A 14,745-nucleotide genomic window follows, 5' to 3' on the forward strand; every position below is an offset into this window, starting at 1 on the left:
TCCCTTTATATATGCAGGGTCGAGGAACCGTTCTGCACTGCGCAGTAGGAGTGACCTCGCCTCACACCAAGCCGACATTGACTGATCTGATCGCCGTTAGATGGGACAGATCCTCGCTTGATTGCGACGGCAGTTTCATTGCACACAGGCTTGAAGCAGGCTGCGTTAAGAACGTATTGTATAAGACTATGCGAAGCCGTTGTGCACTGCTGTCAAACTGAAAATCACACAAGCGGATGGTCCCTTGATATATGCAGGGTCGAGGAACCGTTTTGCACTGCGCAGTAGCAGTGACCTCGCCTCACACCAAGCAGACGATGACTGATGTGATCGCCGGCAGATGGGACAGATCCTCGCATGATTCCGACGGCAATTTCGTTGCAGACAGACTTGAAGCGGGCTACGTAAAGAACGTATTGTATTAGACGATGTGAAGTCGTTGCGCACTGCGGCCAAACTGAAAATCACAAGCGGATGATCCCTTTATATATGCAGGGTCTAGGAACCGTTTTGCGCTGCGCAGTAGCAGTGAAATCGCCTCACACCAAGCCGACATTCACTGATCTGATCGCCGTTAGATGGGACAGATCCTCGCTTGATTGCTACGGCAGTTTCATTGCACACAGGCTTGAAGCAGGCTGCGTTAAGAACGTAGTGTATAAGACTATGCGAAGCCGTTGTGCACTGCTGCCAAACTGAAAATCACACAAGCGGATGGTCCATTTAAATATGCAGGGTCGAAGAACCGTTTTGCACTGCGCAGTAGCAGTGACCTCGCCTAACACCAAGCCGAGAATGACTGATGTGATCGCCGGTAGATGGGACAGATAGTCGCTTCATTCTGGCGACAGTTTCGTTGCGGACAGGTTCGAAGCAGGCTGCGTAAAGAACGTAGTGTATAAGACGATGTGAAGTTGCGCATTGCTCCCAAACTGAAAATCACACAAGCGGATGGTCTCTTTATATATGAAGGGTCGAGGAACAGTTTTGCTCTGCGCAGTAGCAGTGACCTCGCCTCACACCAAGCCGACGATGACTTATGCGATCGCCGGTAGATGGGACAGATAGTCGCTTGATTTCAACGGCAGTTTCGTTGCAGACAGGCTTGAAGCAGGCTGCGTAAAGAGCGTAGTGTATAAGATGGTGTGAAATCGTTGCCCACTGCTCCCAAAGTGAAAATCACACAAGCGGATTGTCCCTTTATATATTCAGGGTCGAGGAACCGTTCTGCACAGCGCAGTAGCAGTGACCGCCTCACACCAAGCCGACAATGGCTGATGTGATCGCCGATAGATGGGACAGATCCTCGCTTGATTCCGACTGCAATTTCGTTGCAGACAGGCTTGAAGCGGGCTACGCAAAGAACGTAGTGTATAAGACGATGTGAAGTCGTTGCGCACTGCGGCCAAACTGAAAATCACACAAGCGGATAGTCCCTTTATATATGCAGGGTCGAGGGACCGTTTTGCACTGCGCAGTAGCAGTGAACTCGCCTCACACCAAGCCGACGATGACTGATGTGATCGCCGGTAGATGGGACAGATACTCGCTTGATTCTGACGGCAGTTTCGTTGCAGACAGGCTTGAAGCAGGCTGCGTAAAGAACGTACACTCTTAAAATTTTCACACCCTTATGGGTGTAATGCGGGTGTATTCATATTCTCACCCTTGTAAACACCCTTGAAACACCCTTTTTTAACGGAAAAGGGTCTTCAACAAGAAAACACCCTTGGAACACCCCAGTCTTTCTAATTTACACCCTAAGCATAAGGGAGTAAGTGAACAAGCTTACAGTATATGATAAATGAACACTGCCAGTTAAGGCGTTGATATTGGCTATACATGAAACGCGCGCTACCTGCGCTTGAATCAGGTAGCTGGAATGATTAGATCGGGGCATCTAGGCAGCAGCCCACTGGCTCCGAATAGTGGTCAAAAATGAAGTTTCCCACGAATGTTGATATCGAACGGATGACACTAACGCGCAGACTTTGCATAGCCAGATATCTGCAAAAGGCTTCAATGGCGAAATATCTACAATCTCCGGCAAATATCTACAAATATCCGGCACGGCCGCGCGAACCGTATCTTGAAAGCGAACTGCATTGTGGACAGAGTGTGCCCACTGCTGAAAACTTCACGCGCTGTGTTCTCACCGTTTACTTCGCTTTGAAAACAGCCGCGCGTACACCTATCTTGAAAGTGATCTGCGAAAAGCGCATAGCGCGGCATGAGCTGCGAGCGTCGTGAGCGCAGTGTTCTCGCCGCTTCGGTCGCGTTGAAGCGAGAGCTAGCACGAAGGTGAATTCACTCGCTGCTGCGAGTTCTATTTTGAAAGATATCGTGCGGTACGGACTGACGGACGGATGGTTTTTCTTGTTGGATAAGTATAGAAATGCTTACGTTATAAAAAAAATCGCAGGGTTCGCGAATTTCGCGATAAGAACCAACACCAACCCACTCCCCCGCCCCCCGCTGAGCGATGCCGTCTTGATCGCCCCCTTCCAACCCCGGGAAAAGGGACACAACCTATCTCAGTTGAAGAAACGATGATGAAACGTTAACGTCAAGAACGGCATTTTCTAACGAGTTGTCTTATGGCCTCTGGGATTTGCGCGCGAAGCTGGCGCGCGCGAACCTGGGAGGCCATAATTGGCCGCTTAATAGCATAAAAAGACAAAGATAATGCCAAACGACACAGTTAAAAATTCAAACAAATAACTGATCTTAGCTATACTGTTTGGGGAAAAGAAATAAAGAATTAGACAGCCGCAACAGACGCCACTAAAGCCACCACCGCCGGCATAACGCGGAACCAACAGTTGGCAACATTCATTCGCGCGTCATTGCTTCGTCCGCTTCGTCTCCGCAACGAGAGCCGCCATCTTCTCGCGCCTAACGTATTGTATGGTTTTGTTCTCTGCAATCCGCGCACACAGCTCATCGGTGGATGCACGTGTGCTCGGCGTCGCAATGCGGCCTGCGTCATTTTCTGGTGTTCGCGCAATCGGTGTGAAACATGTCGCATGTGAAACGTTTGATAGAAGTGCCTCACGTCCAAGTCAAGCCGCCGTACGGGTGCTGTGCCGCCGTACGGCTGTAAGCCGCCGTGGGTGCTGCACGGGTGCTGTGCGCCCCGTTCTCGGAAGCGTCGACGGGTTTCCGGCATGCGGATTTCAGGTACGTGCAAATGCGTTTCGCCCTCCTATTGAGCTCCGGAGAAAAGCGTGCACTATTTCATGTGAAAGATGCAGTGCCCGTCATCATGGTGTGAATTTCGAGCGGCAAACGAGAACTTTGGCACTTAGAGCACACCGCGGCTGCTAAGTTAGCGTGGAAATTGTTTTACGTTACCGTAATATGTTGCTGTCAGTCTAATCTGCGGCTTGTGGACAGCTAGCCCATTGACTTTTGCTTGTGGCAGCGATAGGTATATAAATGGAAGCGGTAATAATTTTCGAGAGCAGAGAGTTGTTTCGCTCGATGTTTCGTCGTGTTCATGGCGTTATGAAGGCTAGAAAAATGGCTTGATCGTGCTTAGTTCCAACTCCAAGGGGCGTAACGTTGGCGCTGTATATGTTTGTTTACGGTGTCACGAGTACCACTTTCATGCTTTTGTTGCATGAGAGTGGTAGCTGCTACATGCCGCCTTGGCAGAATACAATAAAAGCAATTTCCTCACTTTCATACGTACGCAATGTGACGTAACAAAATTTCCAGCGTTTTATTCGGAGCGTAAATATCCAGTATAGTTTAGTAAGAAGCTCAAATTCTGTCTTAGCTTAGTAGGCGTGAAACAAGTGAAACTCTCATTCCTTTTTGAATTCGCCCAAACCGCACCGCCCGCAGATGCGTCATCGGGTAATTGACAGTAGCTTCGCTACGTGAGTTGTTTTATGCGCCAATATTGCCCGGTTAAGTATCCTGTTAATTTATGCCGACGCTCGTTCATCTTGATTTTAAGCGGTTACTATCCCCGAGTACCGGACGATGCCAAACTTGTGAGGTGTAGCAAACGCGGGAAATTCAAAGTGGCGTGGCTGCAAGTTCCTGTTTTTACGTTTCTTGCATTCATAGCCAACAGACACAGTATCACTGATTTATTTTCCATTTCTGCTGTACTTGATCAATCTAATGTGACAACTGCATTTGCTCTTTAATGTTCTCCATTTACTGTGTATTCAGCTTGGCTGCCGTCCTCTCTTCAGAGGATGCCGCTGTGATAGCTCTTTCGTATAGCACATGCCTCTAGGCCCTTGTGTTTCAAGGGCTCTGGCGAGGCAGCAGTGCTCCAAGTAATTTTACCATCCTACATATTTTCTATTTTGCATCATTCTTCCACGATGGATTTTAATGTTCATAGTATTCGTGATTAGTCATCGCCATAATTTTATAGCACGTAGATTTTACGCACTTTACAGCGACAATTTTTAGGCCAGTTTACAGCCAAGGTACATCTTCCATAATACATCGTCAACATTACCACTTGTCGTGGCGCTCTTTGGCCAAACCTGGCCCTTGCGCCATAAAACACCACACATCATCATCATCAGCTTGGCTGCCAGAAAATGCTTGAATTTCTTTGGGTATCCAAGTGACGAAATATTCCACTGACGGCCGTGTGTGAAAAACGCAAGATGACAAAACTGATAGCAAAATGATGAGATATTTCCTTTATAGCGTTTGGACTCGACTTTTGGTGAGGATGTCGATCGACCTTGGGTCTGGTGACAGCACACCCGACATCGCCAAAGTGCAGCCTATCAGTTGAGTGCCCCCGAATGGACCATCAACATCGGAAACTGAAGCAGAGCCAGGTAGGGGCAATTTTTACTTTGGAACGGAATACTGACAGCTGCCTCTTTTTTTAAGAACTAAATGACATATTTACAAACCAATCCTTGATCTTTGTGCAGCCTACATAGAACTGTTTTTTGTTGTTATACAGACCTTCAGAAAGCAGTTCTTCTGAACCCTTTTTGCATGCACAAATAAATAAAGAGGAGTGCACTTTCTGAAGAAATTGATGCACTAAAATGTGCGTTCGACACAATGAGATGCAAAGTAACCAACAACTTTAAAGCGGTAAAAAAAAACAAGTTTGAAACATGTTCTAACATCATAACCCGCCTTGGCATACGGATCTAAATATAACAGCAAGAGAGGTGCATGCAGAGAAGTGTTTGTAAATGTTTGCAAGATATGTACATTGTCTAAGAAATTGTTTTTATTTACTTGGAGATTCTTAGTGCCATGGCAGTGCAGTAAAAGCTAAAGATGATGCCCCTGCTCCTAATAAAGCACCTTTAGATTTTAAAATTAAATTGTGGACTTTTATATTCCAAAGTCACAACCTGAAGTTTTGGGAACCTGGCCTTCTTTAATGTACACCTGAATCTAAGTGCATAAGTGTTATTGCATTTTACCCTCATTGGAGGGCAGCTGCCATGGCCTAGATTGAAGCTGGGACCAGCATGACTGAGCAGCATGGCATCATAGTAAATGGGCTATAACACCAGGTCAAAATGAGAAATACTGCTTAGAACTACCAACTTCTTGGCTCACAAGCACTTTGCACTAAGTTAAAGGAGTATGGAGTACTGACAGCGACCGTTTATGTACCAATTTCTTTTTAACCTGACTCCATTATTAAAGTGCGAAGCTTCAATTAGTCAAAACCAGCCTAAATTACAGAACCAGCTCAAAACACGCACCATGTATAGCTGGATTTGGACGTGAAAATGGAGTCAATTCATGACGCCGGAAATGGAGGTGGCAGTCACACTATTTCATGCATTTTGCCTAAGCATAGTCAGTAATAATTAATCAATTTCTAAAATATTCTTTTCAAAAAGTTTTTTTTCAAGCATGAAATGAGGAGCCAAATGGTGTTCAGGTGCACGAGCGGTTAGTTGCACGGCACTTCTTGCATGTGTTCACTGGCTTCTTTCAAGCTTGAAAGAAAAATTTGTTGCACCTATTGAGCAGTAGAAAGCTGGATTGGGAATTTTTCAGGATGCCCTACAATTTTCGCACTGACACTTTTGCTTTGAATATAATATTTGAGCAGTTAAGTAATCGTTATTAACTAATTACCTAATTAAGAAAAATGCAAGAATTGGTTTCACTTCCTTAAAACGATGGCAAACGACATTACCTTGGTGCTGTCCAGCTACGTGGCACTTGTACATATTTAAAGCTTGCACATGTCATACAGACCACCTGGTAATTACAAGGCATATATAGAAGTGGCTATGTTGTGTGAGCCAGCCATGTGTAGCGAATCATGAGAAACAGCCCTGTTTCTTTGACTTAAGGGCATGATATGATTTACATGCTCGACACCTTGTATCAGTGTGTTCTAGGCCTGTTCGTAGTTTAGCTGCTACATAAAAAATATTTCTCCATGTGTAAGCTCATAAGCATCTTTCAAGTATATTGCATCGTGTGTCCAAAATAAACCATCCACGCGCTTCCTTCATTATGTCTTCATCTGTTGCTGTGCTAAATTTTTAACATGCAACTGCACAAATTTTCAACTAGTTTTCATATTTCCTCGTTGTTTGGTGGCTTTATTTCTGAACAAATTGTTTTCGTTAAATCCTGTTGCACACAGCAGTACACAGCATTTCTGCCTAAAGTGGGAATTGTTTTTTTTTTCAGATTGACAAATACACCTTGCCTGGGCAATGTAAGGCATTCTACTAACACGGCCCTGCAATAATGTTTTATATTGCATTCCAGCATCATGCAGAACTGTTTACTTACCAGATTAGAATATGCATAAGTGTTGGAAGTAACAGAACTGGAAGAAGCCAGCAGATAATGAGGCCAAGAAAAGCCTACAGGAACATGTTTTAAGTTTTTTATATGAAGTATAGAAATGATAAATTCTAGGTAAGTTAAAGTGGATTAAAAGATATCCACCTGTGGGTGGGGAACGGACCCAAAACCTTCACATTACGCATGTGATATACTAACCACTGGGGTACTACGGCCGTGTTCGAGCGTCGACAATCTGAGGGGCCATTGTGGACGGTTGAATGCTGCCTCGGTGGCACAGTGGTTAGTGCATCGCATGCCTAATGCAAGGCTGTAGGTTCGTTCTCCCCCCATGCCTGGTTGTTTTTTTTTACCATTTCTACATTTACATAGAAAATTACAAATAAGTTTCCACGTGCCTTCCCTGGCATCTTCCTGCTGTGATTCAGAAAAATTTTGACCCTCAGTATCCTTTCTTCTCGTTTGGAAGAACAGGAGCTTCATTTTAAAAATAATGAATTCACCTTATTCAGCATCTCAATGTGGTCTAAAATCTTATCATAGCATGTGTATTACTAAGTGAAGTTTTTGTTAATATGATATAGCATGGGACCTAATTAGTAGCCTTTGTGTACAGATATATGACTAGTCTAATAAATAGGAGGATATTAAGAAGCACTTCTAACATGGTCTGAGCATGTGTTTAAAAAAACTACTCTAGCATGATTTCAGGCATAACTGTTGCCCCTGAAAAATATTTGGATCATCTGCATTGGCATTGTTTTTTAGAGAGCACCAATACTGCTTTGATAGAAAAAGCCTCGTGGAACATGAAGCATCGCTTCTTGCTGAGTCAAGGAAATATTATCTGCATATCTGAGGTGCATGTGTCATATGCTCGAATGCTGTTTAAAGGCTGCTAATAGGAAAATTACTTGCCTTCCAGAGATTGATTCAGTAGTCTATGCTACTCGATCATAAACAATTTACCAGAGTGAACATTCATCACAGTTGGCTTTGCAATGTTTATGCAAAATACCACAATTGCCTACTAGACATGTGACTGCACTAAAACATGGAATTAATGACCAGTAAGATTTATGGGACTAGCAAAACTTAGTTTATTACTCCAGAACAAAATGCGAGGCACTTCGGTTTTTTCTGCCATAGAGTTTCTTGCAGTAATTACTAGAGGGAACTCTGGCGCTGCAGTCGTACCACCATGGGAATGATGGGAAGCACATGGATTTGTCTGATATGCGTGCTTGTGAATTCAGACGTTCTTGTGGCTTCGTATATTATACGCTATATAAACCTTATTGTAAATTTCAGCGCAGTCTATACTCTTCGAAGTGCAGAAGACGGCGCCAACACGCACAATTGCTGTTAATTGCAACGATTGAGCTTGTCCAGGTAGCCAAATCGAAGGGCGCCAAGCGTCTCAAGGCACTGGTATGCCCGCGATAAGTTCATCAGGGCGTTGCACTCGCTTGTCGTTACATGCCTCCGTAGCTTAATGGTTTCAATATCAGACTTCTGTTCTAGAGTTCCTGTGTTTGAATCCTGTCGTCGGACGATTTTAATGTTTATTTATTTATTACACAGTATATTGTTGAAAATGACTAGTTTACAAAGTCACAAAGCCGTTTGAAGCTCAACAGACGAAGTTTAGGCAAATCCATGTACTTTCCATAATTTCCATGCTGGTACAGCCGTTCTTGTTTGATCTCCTGTGGACACTAACGTCAGAGTTCCCTCTAGTAATTATTGTATGAGACTGATTTCTGCGCCTCGCTCGTGCAGAAGCGGCACCACACCTGCTGCGTAAACATGCACTACCTTTCGGCCAAGTGCAGGGAATGCTGTGAACTCGCCCTGTACAAAGCCTGCACTAAGTAAAACAAATCACAACGTGCAGTTGATGCCACGTTGAACTGGTGGAATGAGTAGTGAAATGCAGCACCTCCTGAACTAGTTCAGAAAGTGCAGGTTAATCAAGTGGAGATTATATAGTAACAGAAGTTGAGTGATTCTGCATTACATTCACGAAATATACTTCATGATACTTTTCCATTTATTTCCTCAGTTATTAAGAATCCCTTTTGCATTGTTGGACAAAACTACAGAATGCCAACATATTTTCTAGCATTCACTGGTAGCAAAGATGTCGAAACTTGTTCTAGTGTCTGGATTGCCGCTTTAGCCGTTAACCCCCAAGGTAATTCCGGAAAAATGTACCAAATTTTTTACGTAGTCAATTTTTCGGTGTCATTCTCATTCTAAAAATATCTTAATTCATTGGTCTCTGGTTAGAAATAACACAAAAAGAGCTGCTCTTGAGGGCAGCTTTCCCTCAATGCCGACTGTAACTCATCTTTGACATAAGAGCAGCATAACATCGGGCAGAAAGAGTGCAACTCGTCATTGGCGATATTGGTACTACCTCCAGTCACTAGTACAGCTTGAGATCAGTGGTTAAAGGTTGCGACTTTGTTGCTGCCGAATTTTAATTCTGCAGCTGTTACACTTGGATGTAGCATCTGTATGTACGTGTGCATGCATTAAAATGACGCTAGAGCAAAGCAATTGTAGTGCAGAGAGGCATTAGTCATCTTTATATATTTGCTTTGTAAAGATGCACTAAGTTTATCTTTTGCAGTATAGACTTGGTGCTCATTGGCCAAAGATGCCCTTGTGCTACTAAAACCTATCAATTAATTCGCTTTTTGCAGTAGCAGGTGCTTATTCCTTTTTCAGGATCGGTCTGTGAGTTTTAATTTGTTTTTCTTGAACTGTGCAATTCCCACTCACAGGACTGCATGTCATGTGAGGTGTTCCTTTTTCAATCAAGAATGTTGAGGTTGTGTTTGTGAAACTGGATTTCTTGCCTCAAATGAGCTTGTACAAACTGACCAAACCGATAATTCTACCTGCTTATATATTAAATGTGTTGCGGTTATGAACCCTCATAATGAATGACACATAGCATAAAAAATTTGATCTAATAAAAACAATTTAATGAAATTTTTCATGTTTTTCGCGTTCGTGTTCACTTCTCTACTCTCGTGTCCTGTCTGCACGCCTCACCTCTTTTTTGCATATTAAATATCGTATAAACTTAACCATGCTTTTTTACCACAATGCAGGGGGAAAAGGTTCCGGTAACACCATGCATTCAGTATGGTGGCCCAGACGTGTATGCAAGCAACCTCCTTCACGTGGACCAAGAACTACTCTGCAGCGTCTCACAGACTTCCATGCGAAGCCCTCAACATTCTCGTCTCAGTGGAATGGCTGCTCATCTATCTGCGTGTCCATCACCAAGACGGCCAGTTGTAAAGCTCCTGTACCCGTTTAAGAAAGCTTAATGATTTTTTATTTAGTTTTCACGGTTGGCCGTAGAATCTTAACATTTTTTGTGTTTCTAACGTTTTTACCTGGCACAAAGTGGTGCAATAACTTTAAACCAGTGTAATGTATTTAAGTGATGCTCACTCTAATGCCTATCTGGTTTTGTTTGTGTTTAAGAAATTTGAATGTCTGATGAGGTAACAGCATTTAAATTTGTCATCGTGGCTCGTTTCAATGAGCTGCTAGGAAATAAGATGCAAAACTTATCACACGCCAGTTGTAGCATTTTTGTTTTCATGACTAAAGTATACACGTTTCAAAAGATGGAAAGTGGGGAAAAAAGCCTCAACATAATCATCCTAGGATTGCCATGTCCTTACAACTCTGCAATGACTAATGCCTCGTACATCTTGGGAGCACATTGGTCGCAATGCCTACAGGTGTACTTGATAAGAGAATAGCTTGCACTCAGATTTGCCATGCAGTTGATGGCTGATAGCTTTTGTTTGTCGTCTTCATGTTACTACTATGTATTCAATAGTCATGATGTGCTGCGGTTTTTTGCAGTCACCTGTGTGTGTGTGTGTGTGTGTGTGTGTGTGTGTGTGTGTGTGTGTGTGTGTGTGTGTGTGTGTGTGTGTGTGTGTGTGTGTGTGTGTGTGTGTGTGTGTGTGTGTGTGTGTGTGTGTTCGTCGTTTCAATAAAAATTTAGCTGAGAGTTAGTGCTCATCCTGTCTGCTTCTAGTCTGTGTCCGTGTCACTTCGCGCTACAATCCAAGATCATGTTACTGTACCAACTCGCCCAACTTTTTATCCTTGTGTTAAAGACACACTCAGACTTGTTCTTACTTATGTGACCGGTTACTTTTGTGCTTTATAATAAGATGCAGTGCTTTTCGAATGAAAACATGTGATAGTTCGTAGTGAGGTTATTTAAAAAAACTGTTCTGCTTAAAATTTAATTGAACAAGCCTGTGCCATTATTCGGTGCTTATGTCTGTATTGGTACGGTTTTACTCATCTTCCTTTTTACTTTTAAAATGTGCAAACATTATTATGTAACCATTTCTCTTGAATGAAATAAATACTACTGACATTGCGTCACAAATTTTACAATGATTTTGTTCAATTAGGTAACCTTAGACTAGCTGATTGTTATTCTGGTAGCTTAACTTACAATGCCTGTGGAATATTCAATGCAAGCACATGGTGAAAAATAAACTAAGTTATTGGGTATAAGCAGGTCACTGTCAGTAAATGGAGCATACATATATTTCAGGAAATAGTGCTTGCTTATATATTGAACAGCATGCACAGCTACACGTGCTGTTTTGTTCGTAAATGCTGAAACATTCGACGTGGAAGCACTTTGTTCTTTGGCTTTCAGTGCTACCTTTAAGTCATATGTGTGAAAGTACTAGTAGAAGCATCCCGTGGAGATAAATGACAACTTTGATGAATAGAGGTATAAAATGTGTGCTTAAAACGGCAAAAAACTGATTGACAGGCAAACGTATGCTTCTGTAGTACTGCACTTGTTACCGTCGCCAATGCATGCATTGCTTGCGCTCTATTGCATTCAATATGAGCTGCAACAACGAGCTATGGTGTCTTTCCCTCCTGGTCGAGCTGGTGTTGCGAAAATTTTTGACCAAGAAAAGTGGAGGTTTTTTATTTCTGAAATGCATGTAACTATGCTTTTGGCTGTGTGCTGTTTCGACGGGGTTATAAGTACTGGTGCACCAAGGTGTGGGAGATCCTCTGTCCTTAGTGCAGCGCGCATTGTTATTGCGCTCTGCATCCTGCCGGCAGTGTACTGTCACTGCAGAGGAAGATTACGAAAAGCATGGCGTGTGTGCCTTGCTGCAATGGCGAAACCTTAAATTGTTTGCCTGAAAGCGTCGCACGTTATGCTACCACATGACGGACCAGAAGCGCAATATGACGACGCCTCACAGATTCTGGCTCATACTGAACAAGGTAGTACCATAGCTAAGGATAGGCATCATTCACAACAGCTAGTCTGCCCATTAACTACATGGCTGTAGTGAACGCTAAAATACTTGCAGGGATAACACCCTTTTGGAAGGGTGTTGTCCATGCTAGGCCCATATTGAAAGGGTGGTGTCTGTGTTACACCCCATTTAGAAAGGGTGTTGTTTGTTTTACACCCATAGGCGAGGTGACGTCATATTAACACCCCTTCTTTTGTGGGGTGTTAATTTGCACCCTTTGCTTGGGGTTTATCAATACACCCAAAAAGGGTGTCACCCATGGGACAAGTCATTTACACCCTTAAGGGTGTTAAAATTTTTAGAGTGTAGTGTATAAGACGATGTGAAATTGTTGAGCACTGCTGCCAAACAAAAAATCACATGCGGATGGTCCCTTTATATATGCAGGGTCATGGAACCGTCTTGAACTGCGGAGTAGCAGTGACCTCGCCTCACACCAAGCCGACAATGACTGATGTGATCGCCGGTAGATGGGACAGATCCTCGCTTGATTCCGACGGTAGTTTCGTTGCAGACAGGCTTGAAGCAGGCTGCGTAAAGAACGTAGTGTATAAGATGGTGTGAAATCGTTGCCCACTGCTCCCAATGTGAAAATCACACAAGCTGATGGTCCCTTTATATAATCAGGGTCGAGGAACCGTTCTGCACTGCGCAGTAGCAGTGACCTCGCCTCACGCCAAGCCGACAATGACTGATGTGATCGCCGGTAGATGGGACAGATCCTGGCTTGATTCAGACGGCAGTTTCGTGGCAGACAGGCTTGAAGTGGGCTCCGTAAAGAACGTAGTGTATAAGACGATGTGAAATCGTTGCGCACTGCTGCCAAACAAAAAATCACAAGTGGATGGTCCCTTTATATATGCAGGGTCGAGGAACCGTCTTGAACTGCGCAGTAGGAGTGACCTCGCCTCACACCAAGCCGACAATGACTGATGTGATCGCCGGTAGATGAGACAGATCCTCGCTTGATTCCGACGGCAGTTTCTTTGCAGACAGGCTTGAAGCAGGCTGCGCAATGAACGTAGTGTATAAGATGATGTGAAATCGTTGCGCACTGCTGCCAAACTGAAAATCACACAAGCGGATGGTCCATTTAAATATGCACGGACGAGGAACCGTTTTGCACTGCGCAGTAGCAGTGACCTCGCCTCACACCGAGCCGACAATGACTGATGTGACCGCCGGTAGATGGGACAGATAGTCGCTTGATTCTGACGACAGTTTGGTTGCGGACAGGTTCGAAGCAGGCTGCGTGAAGAACGTAGTGTATAAGACGATGTGAATTTGCGCATTGCTCCCAAACTGAAAATCACGCAAGCGGATGGTCTCTTTATATATGCAGGGTCGAGGAACCGTTTTGCACTGCGCAGTAGCAGTGACCTCGCCTCACACCAAGCCGACGATGACTGATGCGAAGTCTTAATGACCATCGGTTATCTTCCCTCTTCATTACATGTCCTGCCCATGCCTCCCCCCCAAATCTTTTTCTTCATTTCAACTAAGATGTCATTAAGTCGCGTTCCCTCACCCAATCTGCTCTTTTCTTATCGCTTCACGTTACACCCACCATTCTTCTTTCCATAACTCGTTGCGTCGTCCTCAATCTGAGTTGAACCCTATTCGTAAGCCTCCAGGTTTCTGCCCAGTATGTGGGTATTGGTAAGACGCAGCTATTGTACACTTTTCTCTTCAGGGATAATGGCAACCTGCTGTTCGTGATCTGGGAATGCCTGCCAAACGCACCCCAGCCCGTTCTTATTCTTCTGATTATTTCCGTCTCATGATCCGGATCCGCCGTTACTACCTGCTCTAAGTAGAGGTATTCCCTCACCACTTCCAGTGCCTCGCTACCTATTGTAAATTGCTGTTCTCTTCCGAGAATGTGATGCCAAACTGAAAATCACACTAGCGGACGGTCCCCTTACATATGCAGGGTCGAGCAACCGTTTTGCACTGCGCAGTAGCAGTGACCTCGCCTCACACCAAGCCGACGATGACTGATGTCATCGCCGGTAGATGGTAGAGATACTCGCTCGATTCCGACGGCAGTTTCGTTGCAGACAGGCTTGAAGCAGGCTGCGTAAACAACGTAGTGTATAAGATGATGTGAAATCGTTGCGCACTGCTGCCAAACTGAAAATCACACAAGCGGATGGTCCCTTTATATATGCAGGGTCGAGGAACCGTTCTGCACTGCGCAGTAGGAGTGACCTCGCCTCACACCAAGCCGACATTGACTGATCTGATCGCCGTTAGATGGGACAGATCCTCGCTTGATTGCGACGGCAGTTTCATTGCACACAGGCTTGAAGCAGGCTGCGTTAAGAACGTATTGTATAAGACTATGCGAAGCCGTTGTGCACTGCTGTCAAACTGAAAATCACACAAGCGGATGGTCCCTTGATATATGCAGGGTCGAGGAACCGTTTTGCACTGCGCAGTAGCAGTGACCTCGCCTCACACCAAGCAGACGATGACTGATGTGATCGCCGGCAGATGGGACAGATCCTCGCATGATTCCGACGGCAATTTCGTTGCAGACAGGCTTGAAGCGGGCTACGTAAAGAACGTATTGTATTAGACGATGTGAAGTCGTTGCGCACTGCGGCCAAACTGA

The 14,745-nt window shown here is 44.4% G+C and overlaps 1 long non-coding RNA gene across 1 annotated transcript; it reads left to right on the top strand.

Moving 5' to 3' along the window:
- The first annotated feature begins 2,837 nt into the window (after positions 1–2,837).
- Positions 2,838–10,413, top strand: LOC142568652 (uncharacterized). Its single transcript, XR_012825487.1, has 3 exons — positions 2,838–3,180; positions 4,681–4,817; positions 9,909–10,413. It is a non-coding gene; the product is annotated as an uncharacterized LOC142568652 (long non-coding RNA).
- Positions 10,414–14,745: the final 4,332 nt, after the last annotated feature.

Source organism: Dermacentor variabilis, unplaced genomic scaffold (assembly GCF_050947875.1).
Source record: "Dermacentor variabilis isolate Ectoservices unplaced genomic scaffold, ASM5094787v1 scaffold_26, whole genome shotgun sequence".
In the NCBI taxonomy this organism is placed as follows: Eukaryota; Metazoa; Arthropoda; class Arachnida; order Ixodida; family Ixodidae; genus Dermacentor; species Dermacentor variabilis.